Below are 24,016 nucleotides of genomic sequence, written 5' to 3' on the forward strand. Positions count from 1 at the left end.
AGAACTTTGATGTGTCTTATCTGATGTTCAAACACCCCTTTCGTCATGCCAAGATTTTAAACAGCAGAAATTATACAACAAGTTTACATTTATGCTAGCTAGAAACTTTCTAATTAAAAACACTGGACTCATTTACGCACCACATAGAGTTAAAAATGTATTTTATTTTACTTTTTATGAAGCATCATTATTGTCGTGTTTGAGTTTCACCGTGTGGGTATTAGGGTATCGATGTTAAATACCCAGAAGGGTCAGGTACATCAGACCTCTTCCTCCCTCCCGAACATTGATAGCGTCTGACGTAAGGATTTTTTTTTTTTAAGCTTAGGACCTGAGAAAAAGTATAATATCGTACTCAGGCCCATTTCAGGGCACAGTCCATGCATGGACGCACAAGAAAAGTCTTTTTTTTTGTAATTTTTCTCCTTGTTGTTTTTCTCCATAGAGAAATGCTACTACTTGTAGTAACAATAATAGTAATAAAAAATAATAATAAAATAAAATAAAATAATAAATAAATAGATTTAAAAAATTTAATTGTCTAGTGCAAGGTGGCCAGCTTGAGTAACATTTCTTAAATACATGTTAAAAAGGGAGAGGTATTTAGGACTATTTACATCATGTACGTGGTATCTGTCGAGATCACACATTAAGTTATTCTTATGCCAATTCTTATTGAAATATTTTAGAGAATTATGCAAGAGTCTTCCAGATATTGTGTCTATGTTTGCATATTTGTGCATAAATGTGGATGAAGTGCTTCGTGGTACTTTATATGCCGAAGTTAGAACTGAATTTTGTATTCGTTGAAGATTCTGTAAATGTGTGGGTGCTATGTTAATCCAGGCAGGTGATGCATATTCTATTACGGGTCTAATGTACGTTTTGTAGATTTTGAGTATATTACCTGGAGATGTTCCTTGGTTTTTACATGAAAGACTTCTTGCATAATTTGCTCTTTTCCAGATTCGTTTCATTATATTTTTAGTGTGCGGTAACCACGTTAATTTTGAGTCGTATGTTAGACCTAGAAATTTAGCAGATGTGACAGTCAGTGAAAGTGATCCATTCATGTAGAGCTTTGGTCGATCTTTTTTAAGCTTGCTCAGTCTGCTGAATAGTATCACTTTGGTTTTCGGAATATTGATTTTGATTCTGTATTTCTGGCAGTATTCTTCGATGTTATTTATAATTTGTTGTAGGTTCGTTGCTGCTATTGACGGAGTTGGGCACTTTTCCAGACTGCCACATCGTCAGCGAACTGTGATGCAAAACCTAAATTTAGGTCCGACAGAGGCATATTACTCACATACATGATAAATAATATAGGGCTAACAACCCCTCCCTGCGGGACTCCTGCTTCGGGTGAAAAGGACCCTGAGTGGGCCCCATTCACATTTACTTTGCACATTCTGTTTTCCAGGAAGTTGGACAGCCAGCGAATAGTTTCCTGGGGTAATGCCATTTCATGTAATCTATGACGTAAACCATTATGCCACACTGTGTCAAAAGCTTTCTCAATGTCGAGAAAGCAAGCTACAGTGCATTTGTTTTTGTTGAAGCTGTCGGTAATTGATTCTGTGAGTCGAATCAGGTGGTCTGTAGTTTGGCGGTACTTTCGAAATCCGTTTTGAATTTCTGGTAATTTTGAATTTTCTTCTTAGTATCCTGACAGACGATCACTAATTATCCTTTTTAATACTTTGCCAATACAACTGGTTAAGCTAATCGGGCGGTAGTTGTTTGGTTTATTCGCTGGCTTTCCTTCTTTCTGGAACATTAAAATTATTGCTTCCTTCCAAGAAACGGGGATATGTTCTGCTGATAGTGATAGATTAAATAAAGCTGTTAGGAGCTCATATAATCTCTGAGTGCCGTGTTTTAGGAGGATAGCTTGAATACCATCTTCACCAGGGGCTTTGTTTTTTGTGTTGTTAATAGTAGTTACGACTTCTGTTACAGTGATATGTTTAATCAGTTGATGAGTCCTCCAGTCTTTTGTTTTTTCTTGGTGTATAATAGTGTTGACTGGAAATTTAGGTGTAAATAATGCTTCTGTTGTGATCAATAAAGCTGTTAACTGCATTAAAGAAGTATCTGTTCATGTCTGGTTCATGATGTGTCTTGAACGTGTTTTCTAGGTTTATTTAAATATCTCGGCTTTTCTGTGTTAGTGTATGCTGTTTCTCCATACAGTTCAAGTGGTGGATATACTGTGTTTGTTGTTCCTGTATTTGTAAATCTTTTCAAGTGTGTCCAGAATTGTTTAGGATCAGTTTTGTGATTTAGATCGGAACAGAATTGTCGTGTTCGTATTCTTTTTGCGCTTTCGTTCAAATCGATATTGATGAATTTCACAGTGCCATCTCGACGTTAAACTGCTTCCAAACAAATATTAAAATATTAGAATTTTAAATACAAAGGCACCCATAGATTAAGGACATCTGGAGGAGCCCAGTAATACGAACGAAAACTTATAACTCTAAAAGTCTGGTATTAAAGTGTAAAAGGTGTTTGGTTTAAGTTTTAAGTGTAAAAAGTTGTTTTGTTGTAGTTTTACGTTTTGTTTTGTTATAGTTTTAAGTACTAAAAGGTCTTTGGTTTTAGTTTTAAGTGTAAAAAGTTGTTTTGTTATAGTTTTAACTGTAAAAATGTGTTTGGTTTTAGTTTTAAGTGAAAAAATTGTTTGGTGAGCAGACACAGATAGTCCGTTTTGAAGTTTTCTGATAAAAAACCAACAAAAACAACGTAGAGTGAAATTCTCGATAATTGCAGCAACTAAATTAAAATATACATCACGCAATTTATCATTCTCAAAAGTATAGTTGTTAGTACCAACGTTTTTTTATTTCAATTTCTTTTTCAGTTTGATTATTTTTGAAATTCTCAAATTTGTAATAACGCTTGTTAGTAATTGTTTACATTTTGTTCTGTTTAGTACTGCAGACATATCATACTTTCTGCAGAGTTTTTCCCCGAAGTAAAGTTTTAAATATTTCGATATGCATAAGATAAACATTACCTTCCCTTTTCACTTGTTAGAAATCAATATAGAGAGTCGATCAGTTTGCTCAAAATTTGGATATTTCAATAGAAGTGTTGTTCGAAAACATATTTTAATTGATATCCACTAAATTTATAAAGCTTAGTTATCGGTAGTTTCATTGTATTAATTTCCAAGAGGTAATTTCTATATAATGATAACTAACATCAACCTATCCTGATTCTTGTTATTTTTAGAAAGAAACAAAGGCGAATGTTTTTGCCAATAGGAAGAACATTCAAAATAGTAATGCCTCAAGTAAAATAACAAACATTATCACGAGTCTTGAAGGATCACATGCCAAATATTTTATATCAACACAGCCTCATTATTATCAACCAATATTCTCATATATATCGGAAACTCTGTTAACTGAAAGGAAGAAGGTACCTTCACATTGTAGACGTCGCAACAAATTTACGAAATATAAATCAAAGAGACCTCTTTACTTTAAAGAACTGCGAGATTTGTTTCATGAAAGGAAATCATCAGAGTCAGAATCTTCAGAGGACTAGAGTAGATAGAAAAATTGAGAAACGTAAGCTCCTGAAACATATTTAGATCCACAAGAATTTTTTGACAAGTGTTTAACCGGATTAGAAAGCCAGATGCTTGACAACAACAGAAGAACTTCTACGATCGGACGATTTTCTTCACTAATAAGTGACAGTGGAACTCGATTTATGTTTTCTTGTCCCGAATTTTCACAAACTACACATCGATAAAAAAATTTAAAAAAATCTATGTAAATAGAAAATAAAAAGTTATAGAGTATTTAAAATTTGTCTGTTTTATCGCTTTAAAAATCTATGTTTGTTTCAAAGAAAATGATTATTTATTACAGAAGCTTTATAAATTATAACTTCACTGCAGACACACAAGTTGGGAAAAGAATGATTTCAAATTAGTAATTAATATTTTATGGATATAGAAAACCGTCCATAATTTAGTGGTGTAAGACGAGAGGGAAGGCAGCTAGTCATCACCACCCACCGCCAACTCTAGGGCTACTCTTTTTACTAACGAATAGTGGGATTGACCGTCGTATTATAACGGCTCCACGGCTGAAAGCCATCACCCATAAGAAAATAAAGATAAATGCATTATATTATGTGGGAGATCTGGAGACAACAGTATAAAACATCCACATTTGACCAAATTGTTTAAAACATACCAGCTAGTAGAAACTCAGATACTAGACCGAAAGAAGATTAATGAACCATTGGTGGTCACCACTAGTGGTCAAGAAAAGAAGAGCAAGCAAGACACCAAGACCTTACAAGTGTCAAAAAGGGGACATCCCGAATGTAGGAATGTAGGAACTGAAGGAATCATAAATGAAAGTCCCTCCATTGCAGAAACTTTGGGACAATACCTGGGAGAAAATTGGTACAAAGGAGATGGTACCAACAGAATAGAGAAACAAAAGGGAGTGCAATATCAGACCTATAAAAGACTATATGTATGAAAAACATATATATATATATAAAGGAAGAAGCACTGGCAGTCACCAATAGAACTCAAGAAAATAAGAGCAAACATAACACGAAGATCTTACAAAGGTCAAAAGGTGATATCACGAATATAGGTTTGCAGGAATTGAAGGAAGCGTAAAAGAAACACTTTTCACTGCACAATCTTTGTGACAAAATATGGGAAAAAATCGAGCAGAAGACAAATGGGGAAAGCACTTATAAAGCAGAGTATTAGAAGGAATTGCTGTACCAAATCAAACAGAGAAATTATACTGGGGAAGTGCAGCAAATCAAAACAACAGAATACAGGACTCAACTGATGGAACAAATTCACGAGTTGACTGTGCAAGGACACCTAAGAGCAAAGAAAATAGCAGATAGATCCACTAGTTATGTTCATTGCCCAGGAATCATCAGAGATGTGAGCAGATCTTGCTGGCCATGCACTATCTGCCAAAGGACATACCAGGAGGGAGGGTGGTTGAGGTGTTACTGGGGGAGATTTATTAATGAAAGATTAATTAATAATGTGATTAATATATGATGAAGTGCAAATTCTTAATTAATATCTAAGTAATACTTTATTTAATTAAATATTAATAAATTAATTAGGTGATGGATATGTATGTGATATGCAAAATTAAATTAATTAATATACAAGTTGGAGTAATAACCAAATTTAATATCATTTTTTTTCAAATACTTAATATGAAAACCATGTTTCTTCCATAAACGAGGATGTCAGCAGGCAGCATAATATGATCATGTCACTAATGTCAGAGGGCGTGCTGCTAGAAGTGATGCCATAACCACAAGACGAATTGTCAACATTGATCTTTTCATATTATAACACTAGATTTATAGTTTTCGCTTTTTGAGTCACTTTAAAAGTGTCTTATGATTGAAAACAACAACACACTATGATTTTGGTAAATGTAGTTTTACTGTATTGTAAAATAAGACTTTAGATATATGGCATATTTCACATTTTTAAATACGCTATTTTTTTTTACTTGTCTAAAACTCCACTATGTTTTATGCAGGTATATGTTAATATGTGTTACTTTAACAATGACTCAATGGCTTTCACTTCTATATTTCTGTGGACTTATAATGCCAGAAAATAAGTTTAGGTAAGCGTGATGGGCAGCCACAGATAGCCCATTGTGTATTTGTGCAGCTAACTTTAAACAAAAATAAACAAACAGTTCTACATTTAATTTGCATGGCAGAGTTTTGCATTTATAACGTTTCATAGGTATAGCATTTATCGATAACAAATTAGTTTACATTTCTATAATTAATATACTGTATAACATATATTTGTAATAAACACAAAAATAAATCTGAACAAAAATCAAAGACTCTGCACCAATTAAAAGTATCCCCAGGATACAGGCTATAATGTGATATGTAAACTGTACTCTAGATTTGGAAGGTGACTGGAAACACTGACTGATGACGTAGAACCCACATTGTTGTTGGAAACACTGACTGATGACGTAGAACCTACATTTTGGTTGGAAACACTGACTGATGACGTAGAAACCACACTGTGGTTGGAAACACTGACTGATGACGTAGAACCCACATTGTGGTTGGAAACACTGACTGATGACGTAGAAACCACAATGTGGTTGAAAACACTGACTGATGACGTAGAACCCACATTGTGGTTGGAAACACTGACTGATGACGTAGAACCTACATTGTGGTTGAAAACACTGACTGATGACGTAAAACTTACATTGTGGTTGGAAACACTGACTGATGACGTAGAAACCACACTGTGGTTGAAAACACTGTGGTAGAACCCACATTGTGGTTGGAAACACTGACTGATGACGTAGAACCTACATTGTGGTTGGAAACACTGACTGATGACGTAGAACCCACATTGTGGTTGGAAACACTGACTGATGACGTAAAACCTACATTGTGGTTGGAAACACTGACTGATGACGTGTTGTGGTTGGAAACACTGACTGATGACGTAGAACCGACATTGTGGTTGGAAACACTGACTGAACCCACATTGTGACGTACGTAAACCCACAATGTGGTTGGAAACACTGACTGTCAGTTTTGGAACCTTCACTCGCCAGTCTCACATGAAGAAATTCAAGAGCAATAAAATAATCAAAATCAATTGAAATTAGGAGAGCGAGATGTGGGTGTCTCACATCTATATCACCCTTTACAACCAGCAAACAATTGTGGGAAAGTGACTGCTCTCTAAAGTAAAGAAGAAATCAAAATAATAACATATCACCATTTGGGGGTAAGTAAGATAAACTTACCTCCCGAAATTGGCATTTCAGCCCCAAATATGAAGGTAAGGAACTAATTAGTAGTCTAGCAGACAAGTAATACTAGAGTGAAGGGACCCAATCAATTATTCATCCACTGTATTGTTTGTTTGTTTTGGATTTCGCACAAAGCTACTCGAGGGCTATCTGTGCTAGCCGTCCGTAATTTAGCAGTGTAAGACCAGAGGGAAAGCAGCTAGTCATCACCATCCACCGCCAACTGTTGGGCTACTCTTTTTACTAACGAATAGTGGGATTGACCGTCGTATTATAACGGCTCCACGGCTGAAAGCCGGATCGGGTGCGTTCTGATAAATTAACGATTACAATTTCACAAAAACGTGAACGCTAGCTTGACAATGAATGTGTTTTCAGAATCATTAAATTTAAAGCCATTCTAGCATGATCGTGAAATAGTATGAAAAACAGCCTTTGTTAGCGCTCCATAGACACGCTATATGTTTGAAGTTAAGCACAAAGCTACAGATGATCTGACCACTACGGGTATCGAAATCTAGATTATAACGTTGTAAGTCTACACACATATCGCTGTGCCACTGGGGAAGGGGGCTCTATGCACCAAGTAACAAAATTAATAATGTTATCAACAAGTACTTGGGTGTATAAAAATAATTTTCTAGATGTTACTAAACTATGTATCAGTGTGAATCAGATAAAATATTTGAATGAGCTTCCATTGACACAATGATTATTGGCAATCCAAAAAGTTTGTTTTCTACTTATAAAATCTACAAAATAACTAGTTTTGTCACTGGACTACCATTAAAGTTATTTTTTAAAACATATATATATTTATATATTCTGTTCAATGATGTAATAAGGTTACTGAGTACAGGGCCTAAATTTGTGCGCAAAGCTACACGAGGGCTATCTGCGCTAGCCATCTTTAATTTAGCAATGTAAGACTAGAAGAAAGGTAGCTAATCATTACCACCCGCCACCAACTCTTGAGCTACTCTTTTACCAAAAAATAGTGGGATTGATTGAAGGTTTAAAACGTCCCCACAGCAGAAAGAGCGAACATATTTGGCGAACTTCACGTTGTCAGTAGAGCGACATGATGAACCTGAAATTCATCAATTCTGGTTAGCTTTATAACCTGACCTACATAATATTCGATAACAAAATACTGAACCTAAAACAAAAACTCTTCCGCTTTGTAATCTCTATAAATGAGTTTATAAGTTCTATTCTATGAAATATACTGAACCTAACAAAATGTAGAAAATCAAACAAATAATAACAATAATAGTTATATTATCTGTGGATATAATCAACGTTACTAATCTCATAAGTTTATAATCTTCCTTTAGAAACAACATATTTGTGTATATTTGTAAAGTTATGAGATTTTGTTGGCTTTTGATCTCAGAAATAGCTCCAGTTTTTCACCGGTAAGTTTGCAGGCTTATAATGCTGAAATTCGGGTTTCGATACCTGTGATTGGCATAATACAGATAGTCTATTGTGTAGTTTTGACCTTAACAACAATCAAATCACACCTCAAAGAAATTTGGGTTAGTTTCAGTTTATACATGTGGCACACCATTTCTTGGGGTCTATAACGTCAGTGTCTTATTTCATTTTTATTAATTGCTTTCCTCGCTTACGTTTCGTTATGATCAATGAAAATGTGTGATGTTACGTGTTACAATTTCAAATGGGCCTAAACCTGAATTAATTTATAATTTATATTTAGAAGTTAAATAAATGTCGATACGTATCCAATTTTTGGTATTTGCTAACAAGATTGATACACACAATTTTCTTTCTCAAAACACATATTTTAATATTCAGACAATAATACAATTTACAATAACGGTTATTACAAATAATGACTTATGTACAAAAGTTTTACAAACTTACAAAGAATAGTAAGTCTTCTATCTCATTTGGAACTGGATATTTTTCGAAGGTTCACGATGAGGGAATTAATTTTGAGTTACTTCAAAACACCTAATTTAAATATGAATCAACTATATCAAATTATCGTAAATCACAGAAATTTAATCAGTATTGAGCAAAACGTAGAGGGCCAATTTAAAATAAGACAAAATCATTTTTTATGTTCTGTCTATAATAACGTTATTAAACAATCACACACACAATGAATTATAGTATTTTTGTTCCAGTTGTGTTTACTTCATCTATTATTCCTTCTATCGTTTAGTGTAGCTACAAATAGTTAGTTACAATAAAACACTAATTCATCTTCTAGGTGATCACGTCTGTTTTGAGTAAATATGTTGGAATTATGAAACTGATACCAGCTTCCCCAGCAACGACGTACAAATATTATTAATATTGCGGAAGATTATGTAAAGTTATGATCCCCTCAGATGTATTCTCGTGATCTAACGGAATAAATAAATATCTTGCCATCAGCTTCATGAACGGAGACACGGGAGAAGTGAGTGAAAAATAATTATGTGTGTGTGTTTTCTTATGGCAAAGCCACATCGGGCTATCTGCTGTGTCCACCGAGGGAAATCGAACCCCTGATTTTAGCGTTGTAAATCCGTAGACTTACTGCTGTACCAGCGAAGGACAGAATAATTATTGATGTTTGACACCCAGTATGGTTATTAGTAGAGAAAGATGACTTTGAAATATTGTATTTTTATATTGGTTCATTTTGGGATTAAGTTGTTGTATAAGTAAGGTTTCTTTAATTTTGCGTTTGTTTATGTGTTCTTGTTTATTTAGTATTTGAGTGTTTTCTGTGGTTATGTTGTGTTTATTTGACTTGCAGTGTTCGAAAACGTGTGAAGGTGACTTTTTATGTTTTTTGAATCTGGTTTCCATTTTTCTACTTGTTTCTCCAATATAGAAGACGTGGCAGTTATCACATTGTATTTTATAAATACTGTTGGTTTTGTTTGTTTTGTTTGTTTGGAAATTTCGCACAAAGCTACTCGAGGGCTATCTGTGCTAGCCGTCCCTAATTTAGCAGTATAAAACTAGAGGGAAGGCAGCTAGTCATCACCACCCACCGCCAACTCTTGGGCTACTCTTTTTACCAACGAATAGTGGGATTGACCGTCACATTATACACCCCCACGGCTGGGAGGGCGAGCATGTTTAGCGCAACGCGGGCGAAATACTGTTGGTGTGGTGTTTGTCAGTGTAAAGGAACGCCTTTATACCTATATTAATATAGATTGTATTCAAACATCGAACACCGCCCTCTACACTCCGACACTCAGTTACACAACCCCTACAAAACATGTGGTCAGCTACCGGTCAGTTACCTCTTTCTTTGTGAACCTGACGATGACCGAAGAAGGTCAAAAAGTTCTTCGCTCTTCTATGTAAAATATTTTCTCAACCCAAACGAGCCGTTTTTGCACATATAATGTGAAATATTATATCGTGGTCGATGTTGCTTCCTTACACCACATAGTTAAACATGAAACAATGAAAGAAACTGTACTTTTTAAAACAAGTGTTAGTCACAATGAAGAACATTGTAAGATGTCTTAAGTATTACATCTTTAACCAATTATAAATATTATACTCCAACCAGTAAGATTTTACATAATTAGTTTATGTAATGTAGATTGTGCTTAATAGCATTTTTCATATATTATGGTAAATAATTCAGAAAGATAAATAAACATAAAATTGTGTTTAAAATGTAATAACATTATGCTTTTATCATATTATTGAAGTTATATATATATATATATATATATAAATATATGAATATATATTTATAAAGCTTTATATTGTAAATATAAAGCTATATTTTTCTATAACTTCAACTCGCACCTTCTAAGCCTGATATATATACACCTACACAGAAAAGCTTCGTGATGTGTTTACTGGCGCCGCCTACAACAACACGAGCGTTTAAAATAGTTTCTTTTGCTGGTGTTTATGTATTTTCAGGCACTAAAGAGACTCTTGGCATACTGTCCATTGTAATAATTCACTCCTAACTACAAATAGGCTCCAAGACCTTTATTCTGAGACGCATATCAACAATACAATAAAAAAATACTTTGGCGTAGAGGTCGCACCAACTATAACGAGAAATCTCAACAACAAAATATTATAGTGGTATTATTATTGCGAGCGTTTAAAATAGTTTCTATTTGCTGGTGTTTATGGATATTTTTACAGGCACTAAAGAGACTCTTGGCATACTGTCCATTGTAATAATTCACTCCTAACTACAAATAGGCTCCAAGACCTTTATTCTGAGACGCATATCAACAATACAATAAAAAAATACTTTGGCGTAGAGGTCGCACCAACTATAACGAGAAATCTTTTGCCCAGACATTCATGTTAACACGTGAAAATATTATAGTGGTATTATTATTGCTACTATTGTAGTTATTTCTTGGTAATCGCAGAGCTATACAATAGGCTATCTATTCTGTGTTCATCGATGGGAATGGAACTACGAATTTTAGCCTTATAAACCTCATATTTTTCTACTATCCAGCGAGAAATATAATATATGCATTCAACTAATATTTATAACAACAGATAAAAATGAAATGTTCTTTCAAGATTTTCTTTTTGTGAAAGTATTGCAAATAAACATTCTTTACAAGGTCCCTTGGTGAGTCAGTGGTAAAATTACAGACTTACAACGCAAAATCCGAGGTTAAGTTCTCTTCAGTAAATACGGTGGAAAGTTCATTAGAACTTTGCTTAATTAGCCAATCAAATGCCACCCCTTAGGGAATGGCGGTATGGCTGTGCACTTAAAATTTGGGATTAGAGACGTCCGTCAATGGACAAAACATATAACCCTATATTTTTTTCAAGCAAAGCTCTGGAGGCTAACCGTTATATCTGAGGTTTAAAATATTATTTTATTCGATTTTTGTGCTGGACAGAGTACAAATACTGCACTGCGACACTTTGCGCTTAACAACAAACAAACAAACAATTCCAGCTATGAAACAAGACCATATGTCGTTATTACTCGATAGCCTCTTAATGATTTAGTAATTGTGTTTTGTGATTTTGATCAATACAGAGGTCGAAAATCTTCTCTGATAATGTGTGTGACCTGCCATCTAGTGAGTAAAATAAAACGTAATGACTACATTTGTTTGTCTTTTTAGAGATCATACCCTTGTAAAATAGGAAATAAAAACATATGGAATGGTAGTTATTCGTAAAATTTCTATGAGGTATATGTAAAACGAAATAAATTTGCTAATCAACGTAATGATTTAAATCGTTTTAAACACTGTCCATCTACACAATCACTTTACTTGTTTACGTACTTTTTACTGTACCTAATATTTTGTTTTTGGATACATTTACAGCAATTCTACGAATATTTTGTTTTTGAATTTCGCACAAAGCTACTCGAGGGCTATCTGTGCTAGCCGTCCCTAATTTAACAGTGTAAGACTACAGGGAAGGCACCTAGTCATCACCACCCACCACCAACTCTTGGGCTTTTTACCAATAAAAAGTGGGATTGACCGTCACAATATAACGCCCCCACGGCTGAAAGGGCGAGCATGTTTAGTGCGACGCGAGTGCGAACCCGCGACCCTCGGATTACGAGTCGCACGCCTTACGCGCTAGGCCATGCTGGGCCATTCTACGAATAACCAACGATTTATAGTTTTTGTTAAAAACGTGATTTTACCCTTTGTATTAATATTAGATTCTGTTTAGTTTTATTTGAATTATTTTTATTGAATTTAATTGTATGTGAGTGAAATAAAATGTTAGTCTATCTTTATTTTGGTGGTTCTGTTTCTGATTCAGTTCAGACCTCTACTTCACCCTCTGATGACTCTGTGCTGTTTTTTTTTTTTTAATTTCGCGTAAAGCTACACAAAGACTATCTTGGCAAGCCGTCCATAATATAGCAGTGTAAGACTAAAGGAAAGGCAGCTAATAATCACCACTGACCGCCAACTCTTGTGCTACTATTTTACCAACGAATAGTAAAACTATCAGTCACATTATAATGACTCCATGGATGAAAGGGCGATCATGTTTGGTGTGTGCGACGGGGATCCGAACCCCTCGACCCTCAAATTACGAGGAGAGGGTAAAGAATATTTTTGTAAAAGAAAGACGTTAGGGATATCAGAATAAAACTGAAGCCCTAAAACTAAGAATGAAACTAAAAATATATTCTTTCCGTATTTCATAATAGTTTAATTTTATGTCGCTAGGGAAAGCACACAATTTTCGTTCGTAAGGCCTTGGTACATTTCATTGCAGGAACATATCTTCCAAAATAATTTTTCTATCAATAAATAAATGTTCAAATTAATGTTGCAACTACTAGGCAGTTGAAGTATTCAATCAACTGAATGATCTGTGTTTGTGTTACTGATGTTTCATTTTAATAACTCCAGTTTCTTAATAATCGAAGCAATGCGTTCTATACTGGTCGTCTTCTTTTCAACTCTTCATTGCAGCCAAACCTGGAATTGTGTGTGCGGTATTTGATAATCGTGTGTGTTGGACTGAGGCCTGACGAGGGGGGTCAGGGGGTATTAAAGTCCTGGGGCCCGAGGAAATATGGGATAAAGAGTAATGCATTCGTATTTTAATAATGTACTTAACGCAATATTGCGGTACTGCGGAAAATCGCTTTGCCTCAAAAAATGTAAATTGTCAACACATCTGGCTTCCACCCACCAGAAAAAAAAAATTATACGCTTATGGATGTACCACGAATTTATGAAGACTTCAAAAAGGGGGCCGGGAACATAGCTGTCCCCCTACCCTCCTACCTACCTCTCGATGCCCCCTTGTTGAACTTTCTAGGCTTCTTTGGACTTGAAAGTGGTTTTTTATTATATATTGTCACATTTATATCCAGGTATTTTTCTCTAAACCTATTTTCATTGGATTATTACTGGGGAAGGCAGGAATGAGTACTGCCTCCCCTACCTTGCGCGACACGGTTTGTCAGACGTTTCGTTCATTGGGAACACTTTATAGTCTGGTACTATAAGCTCTCTGTACACTGCTCATGATGGTGAAGCTATGGAACGTCTGCAGCACTTTGATTCTGCATCATATGTTGCAACACTGTCTTCCTCTGCTGTTTTCCAGAAGTTATTTGAACGTGGCTGTTTTTCCCACAATAAACCGTCCATCACTATGAGACCTGCCAGTCTGAATATAAAGAGGATGACTTTCTATTCTTCTCCATTTGAGATACCTCATGACTTTGCAACTGTTACACTTACTCAGTTTGATCGCGTGTTGAAGATCGAACACGAGTGACATCCATCTCGTCCAGTCATTTAAACAAGTATTCGTTGCATGAATATTGATGTGAAGAGTCCAAAGAGTCGAGTGCCAAAGTTTGTGAAGATTGGTAGTTATGTAGTAATGGTAAACTACGCTGGTATGTTCCATCGTTTTGGTCGTGAGGGGCATCTTTTCTGTTCCTGTGATACTTTCCATGCCAGAAGTATATGGACTTTGGGCATAATGGCGACGAATGTACTTTGTGTTGTGAAATCTGTGGGGAGGGACACAGTTCCTCGTCTTGCCTTCAGAGGGCGCCCTACTACGCTAGTGAAATGGCTAGTTCTCAGTCCATTTCTTTGAGAGCCTCTAAAACATCCAACCTTATTCTCATTACTCAAACATGTGGTGTCAGTGGTTGGAGTATTCAGTGAAACCTATGTTTCTGTGTGACCTCTTTCATTACACTGATAACAGGAATATCCTTGCAGTAATCGTTCCAATGATTACAGTGAGGCATTTAATTATGTTAACCACTATATTTTATGGTTTGCTTTGATAAGATGTGGGTTTCTTCCTGTATTTCTTTATTATTTTTGTTCTTTCTATTTTACTGCTTCCAGTAAACTTTTGTTGAATGAGATTTTGACACCTTATTTCTCCTTTCATCAAGGTTCGTGTTAAGATTGCCAATTGTTTCTTCTGCTGCATACCTTGACCACTGAGAATGTTTCTTTTTTATTTTTATCACGCTTCAAAGTATCCAGTTATCTCATGAGGTTCCTGTTGGACTTGTGTAGCCATACACATGATGCCAACATCTTTACATCTGGCCTTCTTCCATGGTACTGCTCTTGCTGTGATGGAGACGTTACTCTCAGATAAGTAAAGCTCAAACGAATATTCTCAAGGCCAGATGGTTGGGCCATCTCGCATCTTCCTTTAATATTCCGTTTGACTTGACATTAGCAAAGTCTTGTTTAAAATGCTTTGTGGTTTGGTTCCTTTCCTCTCTTGACGTTCTTTGGTTTGATGTTTTGTCTTCTCCATTATATTATGAACGGTTTTTTGTTCCAGTCCTGCTTATATAATACCTAATTTGTAATTTCTTCATCAACAGGTCTTACCTCTTATGCGGTATGTCGGTGTTGTTTATGGATTATTGATCGTCTTATCATTTTCTTATTTGTCTCGTGGCTCTCTCTACATTTATCTTCTGATAATGGGTATCTTGAAATTCCGTGTATTAGGATAAAATGTTTATCATTACTGTTTATCTTATCTGTGTAATGTCTGTTTTGGGATGGCAATCCCTGTTGTCCGTTCTCTCGCTTCTCGTTGGGTGTGGAACTCAAGGTTTTTAGCTCTCTACTTTCCTTGTTGTTTCCCATGTACTTGGACTCTTTTCTCCAGTATTTCCAGCTGTTCATCATTGTCAGAGAGGTTAGTGGTTTTGATGTTTTGTCATTGTAGCCTCATTCTCTTTATCATTTACTGGTCTCTCAACATTTTCACTAAACTGGGCAACATTATCTCTCTTGGGATTATATTTGGATTCGTGTCGCTTTGCATCATGTTGACCTGTACCTGTAGGTTTTCTGTTAGTGCATTATTCACAATATTTTACCTGTATGGAAGCATCTGTATCTTCATGGTACCAGTACGTCTGGGTGCTGCCCACTCTGTCACGCTAGTGTTGAGTCAATTATGAATCGTTTGGTTTTATCTCAGTGTAGGTTTTCTTTCAATTTTATTTTGTATTTCGTTTGTTGCACTTACTTCTGTTCTTTAATATAGTCCATTAATTGTGTCCAAGCACCTTGTGATAGGTGCTTGATTTAGCACATGCGCACAGGTACTTATTTTGGGACATGCGCACGCAGGTTTTTATTTTGCTAGATGTGATCGTATGTGCTTATTTTGATATATTCGCCCAGAGGTCTCATTTTCGTACATGGGCACGCAAGTGCTTATTTTGATACATATCCGAGCGTGCTTGTGCTTATTTTAGTACATGCGCACGAAAGTGCTTATTTTGGAAAATGCTCGCGCAGATACGTATTTTGGTACATAAGCGTGCAGGTTCTAAATTTTTGTACATGTAAGCGCATGTGCATGAATTGACAGATGCACGCAAAGGAGCTTACTTTGGTACATGCGCACGCATGTGCTTATTTTAATACATGCACACTCAAGTGTTTATCTTCGTACATGTGTGTTAAGGAGCTTATTTTGGTGCATGCGCGTGCTAGTACGTTAATTGCTAGATGCGCGTGCACTTGCTTATTTTCATACATGTGCGATGAGGCGCTTGTTTGGTAGATGCGCACGCTAGTACTTATTTTTTTCATGAGCGCGAAGTTAGTACAATTGTAGATTCCTCGAAGGTGCGTGACTTGGTACAATGGTGTTCACATATTTCAGCAAATAACACGGATTCATTGTTTTTGCTTTCTTTAAAATTATTATAAGCTTCTAATTATTTTTAATATGTACAGGCTAGCAAAGATGTTAATCAAACAACAGATTTTGTCTGCAATGAACAGAATCAAAAAGGATTGAGATCATGGAAATTGGTGGTTAAGGAGATGTCAAGTTTCTTCAAATCTTAGGTATGACGTATGGAAGTATTGTCGTCTTCGAAGTAGCTGCATACAGTTAATCACAAATCATACTGAGATATTCATTCTAAAAAAACGAAAAGTTCATCGTATGTCAGGAAAATATGCCTCAAATCTTGAATCCACCACCATAGACTTGCATATTTGGGACACATAAGAGGGACGATTTATTCTCGTGGATATTTCTTAATCTGTCTTCTTCTACCTATGTAAATAAAAAAAAAAAAAAATGTCTACACTTTTGGATCATGGGTGTGTTACAAGAGTAAGGTCAAATTTCATTCTTTAATCAAACAATAGTAAACTACAATTGGCAGTGGATACTGTTGATTGACTGCTGTCATTGTAGTATTTCCGTTCAAAGTTAAGGAATTTACAGAGCAAATAGCTCTTGAATCGTTTTGTTTGACTATTCAAAAGAAAGAAAATCAACAATAAATCAGATTAGGTCAACATGTTTCCTTGGGTGTTTGGATTGCTTGCTTTTGGCTTGATCTGACGAAAAGATATTGAAGTATGTATTGGCATTAAGAACTTTGATTCAACTGTCCGAATGGTTTTTAGAACAATATTATTGTAACTTTATTTCTGACAAAAGTTGTATTTCGTGTAACTTCCTGAGAATTGGAATGCCAGAAGATTCGTATACACATGCAGTATGAAGGAATATTAATTGTAGTTTGTTTATAATTAGAAAACAACAGACCAGATAATGGTTTCAGAGGAAGGGTAAAATTATAATATGAAAAATTCAGTGCTTTTACATTACAGCAACAAGATAATTTCAAATTTCAGTGCTTTTACATTGCAGCAATAAGATAATTTCACCACATGAATCACATTCTAAATACTATTATTTCGAAATTTTTTTTATATAAAGTATGAAAATGTTAACCTTGTTACAACATAAATTCATGTGTTCTTTCATTTTGATATTGCATTAGAACCCTTGTATAACACACCTACATTGTAAATGAAACGCAAATCGGTTGCAGGAATTATTCGACGCTGAAGAGAATTACATACCTCACCGTCAAAAGCGGATTGAAAAACGTTTGATTTATAAAATTCACATTAACCTGTTACTTTGTTGTATAAAAGAGCGAACAGAATCATATGTATAAAACTATTTCACATTGCTTATTAATATACTGCAGACAATAAATTATTATTTATTTTCTTAAAATCAGATACACGCTCATCTATGTTACGAAGCAGGAGAAAAACTCCATTCACAAACAATCGAAGAATCAGAATATCTTGTTGCAAAATCAGCAGTTACTAAAACATGTCGCAAATTAATTCTTGTATATCTATATCTGTTGAATGAAAGAAAAATCACTGTCTCTACTCCAATCATCCACACGTGTAAATAGTAAAGAAAACAAAATCTGAAACACACATGCGCGCACATGTACCAAAATCAACACTTGCGAGAGCATGTACCAATTTTCGCACATGCGCACGCTGCTACGAAAATCAACACTTGCGTGAGCATACACTTATTTTCGCACCTGTTCGCGCTTCTACAAAAATCAGGACTTGGGCGTGCTTGTACTATTTTTTGCACTTGTGTGCGCATGTAACAATTGATGCGCCTGCGCACACATGTACGGAAATCAGCACTTGCGCGTACATATACCAATTTACGCGCCTGCGCGCGCATGTGTAATAAAAGTACCTTCGCGCGCTTCTATGACAATCAACACTTGCGCGAGCATGTACCAATTTACCCAGGTGAGTTTAGACGTTTGACTCGCAATCTGTGCATCGCGGGTTCGAATTCTCGTCACACCAAACATGCTCGCCTTTTCAGTCATGGGGCTTTATAATGTTACGATCAATCCCTCCATTCTTTGGTAAAAGAGTAGCCCAAGAGTTGGCGGTGAGTAGTGATGACTAGTGCTTTCCCTCTAGTCTTACACTGCTGAATTAGGGACGGCTAGCGCAGATATTCCTCGTGTAGCTTTGCGTGAAATTACAAAAACAAATAACAGGAAAGGAAGTAAAACTAACAATAAAATCTATAAAGACAAGACACCAGGAGAGGATGACATACAAGCCATTCTCCTTTTTGAAAAGGCGTTCAGGGACCGTGTGAACACATAACAGCAATCTTTAACTTATCACTCAGTTCTGGATACATCCCGGTTTTTTGGAAGCAAGGAATAGTCTTTGTGTTCCATAAAAAAGGAAAACCAACAAGTAAACCAAACAATTACTCCCCAATCAGCCTGGCCAGCTGTGTAGGAAAAATTCTCGAAAGAATAAACAGTAATAGACTCTCAAATTGTTCAGAAATAACTTGAAAATTACCAGAATTTAGAAAATATAGACAGACCACAGATCACCTGGCTATCTAACTTCCTGGAAGATAGAAGTTGGAAAATAAATGTCAGGGGAACCTTATATATGTAAAAACGGCTCGTTTGGGTTGAGAAAATATTTTACGTTGAGGAGCGAACAACGTTTCGACCTTCTTCGGTCATCCTTTGTGAACCTGACGATGCCTTTTTAACATATATTTCTCTACAAGTGAGTTTTCTCGACATCACTGATTATTATTTCATCAGGGGAACCTTCTCCTTTATTCCAGAGGTTGGTGTCCCCCAAGAAGGGGTAATTAGCCCTATTCTGTTCATCAATATGCCCTTAAAACACCCAAACGTGGAGTATGCATCACAATACGCGGCCGATGTTGTGGTCTGGAAAAGTGCTCCCACCCAATTCGTAACAGCGACAAATCTACAACTGTTGTTAGATAATACAGAAGAACACTGTCAGAAATATTGTGTTAAACCAAACTTACCAAAAATCAATTAGTTACATTCACAAACAAAACATAAAAGAGATCCTTCCAAATTACACACGAGCGAAACACTTCTCCAGACCACAACAAACCTGTAAGATTTAACCTTCAATACGAAACTAACATGGGTGAAACATGCAAATAATGTATTTATAAAAAAATTGAAAACGCACAAATTATGCAAATAGTCTAATCGGCAAAAACCAAGGAACCTCACCAGACAACATAATAAAAATCTACAAAACATATATACGACCTACTATCGAATATGCATTTCCAGTATGGTTAAACATAGGACTGAAACACATAAATAAAATACAATCAATACAAAACTTAATAATTACTGCAGCATACAAAGTCTCTCGTAGTACATTGTGAAAATTCATGCACAAATACACAAACCACAGCCAATAGACTCTTGCATAGTTCTCTTAATTACTTTGAAAAAAATTGACAAAAAACCGATCCACTGTGTGAACTTGATCACAACTACAAAAATGATGAAACCAAAGTATTAAAACACATTTTATAATCTAAAAATTGTCAAATTTCCTTTATCTGCAAAACCTCCTAATTGAACACCACTCGTTTTCAAACATTCCAAACCAAAATTGTGAAACAATCACAGCTATAATACACTTTTTGTTCTGCTACTACAATAAGAAAATGTGAGATTGTGTGATTATTACACATTATGTCAATAAACTATAAAAATTCAGAATGGCCATTTCAGTCACATGTAATCTAAAATTATACACGAATGGTTTACGTTTTTTCAAATTCAAGTGCTCCACTCACATCCTGCTTCCTTCCCACCAACACTTAATTTAAGCACTTTATGTACATATGTGCTTTTTATGTTTGATTTTCTTTATTTTTCCATGGATATACTTATATGTACATACACACACACACACACATACTATTGTTCAGCATTCTTTACGCGCCTTGCAAGTTTATAAGTCTTTAATCGTTTATGAGTTAACGTTCGTTGTTTCTCACGTGTAAATAATATAAATAAGCTATTCTACTTTTAAAATTATTATTTATAATAATTTTATAAAATTTTTAAAGTTTACAAAAAATTTCCAAACAATATGTATGTTAAATATAGTAAAGTAGCAATTTCTAATAAAGAGAAAACTCAATGAAAATATTAGAAATGTAAATAAAATGACACTAGATGACAGAACTACAGGTACAGGATGAGAAGTTAATTTTTTATTAATGGAAGCTCCTTGAAAAAAGGCATACAAAAGAGGTGATGAGTTAATAGTGTGAAACTGTTTGTTTGTTTTTTGGAATTTCGCACAAAGCAACTCGAGGGCTATCTGTGCTAGCCGTCACTAATTTAGCAGTGTAAGACAAGAGGGAAGGCAGCTGGTCATCACCACCCACCGCCAACTCTTGGGCTACTCTTTTACCAACGAATAGTGGGATTGACCGTCACATTATAACGCCCCCACGGCTGGGAGGGCGAGCATGTTTTGGCTCGACTCGGGCGCGAACCCGCAACCCTCAGATTACGAAGCGCACACCTTAACGCGCTAGGCCATGCCAGGCCTGGTGTGAAACTGTCCTCGTTTTCTTAAAAGGAAATTTTTTTTATTGGAAGTAAAAAAACTGATATATAAAATATTTTTACAGACTCATCTTGTGTTATCCCTATTACTAACAGTAAACCTTCTTGAATTTACAATTGAAGGCAAAGAGAGCTTTGAGAAAATGGCTGTATCATGCTAAAAATATCCCTGGAAAAATGTTAATTTACCATATTCAGTGAACTTCCTTCAAAGATAATAACAGCTGGGGCAAAATCTTGCTATTTGCCAATCAGCTATTTAAGGGGGAAGATATACATACAAACGTGATCACCAAATGGGAATGACTAGGGTTGTAAAATTTGTACAAGGATTATAATATAGGATGGGAAATCAAAAGATGGAATCTCTAACACAAAAATGTAAAAATGTCTTAACTGAAGATAAATAGCGATGTATAAATAAACTTCTGTTTAATCCAGATTGTTAAATCCTCATTCTTCATAATGACCATTATGAAATGATTCAAGCAAATAACTCAAAATATTCAAATATCCTGTATCATGTTAAAAATAAAATTAATTTTCTTTTTCCTTCACAATAACTGTATTTAATAACACATTAGGACATATGATTGCATGAACAAAAGAAAGAGGAACACTAAAAAATGTATCAGACAAGGATACATTGCTACAGCTGTACCAAACTATCCTTAAAACATCTCAAACTGAATGTTATGAAATAAAATCAGAAATATAATGCCACAATAATAATGTATGTTGAATAAAGTTGTAATGTTTACTTCCATAAAAATAATTTTACGTCATTATAAGCAGAAGTATCAAATGAGAGGAACATCTTGATAGTGTATCATAAAAATTGTCTTCTTATTTTAGTTGTTAAAAACAAACAGTAACAAAGGGTGTAGATTATATTCATCACGTTTTTATGACCTACAAATGAAATGATGTCTGACAAAAGTACTTGAGGGAGAAGTATATGTATCTAGAGTTGCATAGTAAATGTTACTACAAAGAACTGTGACTATACAGCAATATCTGTAAGTCACACACAGCCGATAATAAAAACAAAACATTTTTTGAAACTGTGTACAATCTGCAAAACATTTTTTAACTTAAAAACTGTGTACTAGTCATTCTGTTAACAACTGTAACATTATTTCTTAACTTAAAAAACAACAACCAACATCTTATTGAAGAATGCTTGTTTGTTATTGGATAAAACAATATAGTTTCATATAATATAGTACTGGTAAATACAAACAAATTACTGTTTAAAACATTAAAAATAAACACCAGCTAACAAACCAACACTAAGTATACAATTAACTTTTAATGTATTCTATCCATTCATCCATCCAATATTTTCAGAAACCAAAACAAATAATAAATATACTGTGTACATAAACATATAAATATAGCTCTATATACAACAAACAAAAAAATGGTGTTATAAAATAGGATAAATTTACCAAAATTTATAAACTGATTTTATGGAAATTGTTTGGTTTGCACACAAAAGGAACTTGGAAACTATCTCCCAAAAACTCAGTGACAAAGGTATGGACAGATAGTTACAATAAACTATTTTGTGGAAAAAAAAATGTACCCCACAAACAAAAAAAGTACAATGTACTGTGCAGATAAATATCTTTCTTAGTTACAAAACAAAAAAACATTCCACAAAACTTGATTTCTTCAAACTGAAAACATCAACATCTGACACAACCAGAAAAATAAGTATGTTATACAGTTTCTTTGTAGCAGTTATAAGTTTATAATGATTAATAAAATATTTTCCAAACACACACACACACACAAAAATAGTTCTGACTTGTTTTATTTGAAATCTACTTATAAATATTATGTTTTAAAGTTAGTTTCTCTGATAAATTTTTATTATTAACACAAAAGCATGAAAATATTATCAAGTTTTATAACCTTTTAACTAGTGTTAAAATCCCAATTGAGTTAAATGGTTTTAGCTGTTTCCAGAAGTGTAAAACTAAACATAAAGAAGCACTTCATAGTTCAAAACGTCAAAGCAATAAACACATATTTACACTAATTATTCATGTCCACAGTAACATACTATTCTGAAAAAAAATTGCCTATGGTCAAAACAAAGTAATACAAAAGGCTGGGACAAGAAACAACTAAATGTTGAACATTAAAGAGTAAGCAGTTTGAATCATGATGTGACCATTGAAGTCCAACCTGACAAAATGGATTGCAAACAACTGTGAGTTTTTATGAAAACATTTAAGAAACACAGAGGCTGATACCTTACAGAAGTTTCCACCATTCATGATGGTTATTAGCTTACAAATATTTTGAACCCTTAAGACAACTGATGGTCACAGAAAATGTTAACCCTTATCACTAATCTCTGTAACTGTTGAAGGCCTGTGCAAGGGAACTTGCACTATCATTAACAAATTGTTTTATATCAGTTAAAGGCCACTCTGACTTTTTTTCACAACAAATAACAAAAACAAAACATGAAAGTTTTTACTCACTATCTAAACATGGCTATCTTTTGTTAGAATTTTATATTGCTCTGTACCTTTTTACATTTGTCTGAATCTCTTGAGTATCTAATATGATTCACAATTGGTATTCCATGAATTAAAAAAACAACAACATGATATAGTACTATACTTGTACTAACATAAATTAATATGTAAATCACAAGTACTAAGTCTTCTGTTTACAATCAGTAACAGGAGTAATGTTACAAAAATTCTTCATTAACAAATGTTTACTAGTAGTTCTAATGCTGTAAACATCTACAAGTTTGGGACCTTCAAAATTAGCATTTCATGTAACAAACAAATTAAACAAACAGAAGGAGAAACAGTATAGTGCTGGAGAGAAAAAAAATCCTTAATGTTTAATTACATCTCTCCCATGAGCAGTCAAATTTATAAATGAAAAGCATGAATGATATTAAAAAAAAGCAACACTTAATGACTGTAATTAT

The 24,016-nt window shown here is 34.6% G+C and overlaps 1 protein-coding gene across 5 annotated transcripts in view; it reads right to left on the bottom strand.

Annotated features, from left to right (window-relative positions):
- The window catches only part of LOC143226115 (uncharacterized), a 103,012-nt gene that overhangs the window by 25,794 nt on the left and 53,202 nt on the right, over positions 1 to 24,016 (bottom strand). For 2 of the 5 annotated variants that reach the window (XR_013014331.1, XR_013014332.1), the window contains one exon: positions 16,507 to 16,868. The gene's annotated coding sequence lies outside the window, so the exon portion shown is untranslated. Of the gene's footprint in view, positions 16,869 to 24,016 lie in introns of those variants that run through there. The other 3 variants (XR_013014348.1, XR_013014344.1, XR_013014328.1) reach the window with 3 other exon arrangements.

This window comes from Tachypleus tridentatus, chromosome 9 (genome assembly GCF_004210375.1).
Source record: "Tachypleus tridentatus isolate NWPU-2018 chromosome 9, ASM421037v1, whole genome shotgun sequence".
NCBI lineage: Eukaryota > Metazoa > Arthropoda > Merostomata > Xiphosura > Limulidae > Tachypleus > Tachypleus tridentatus.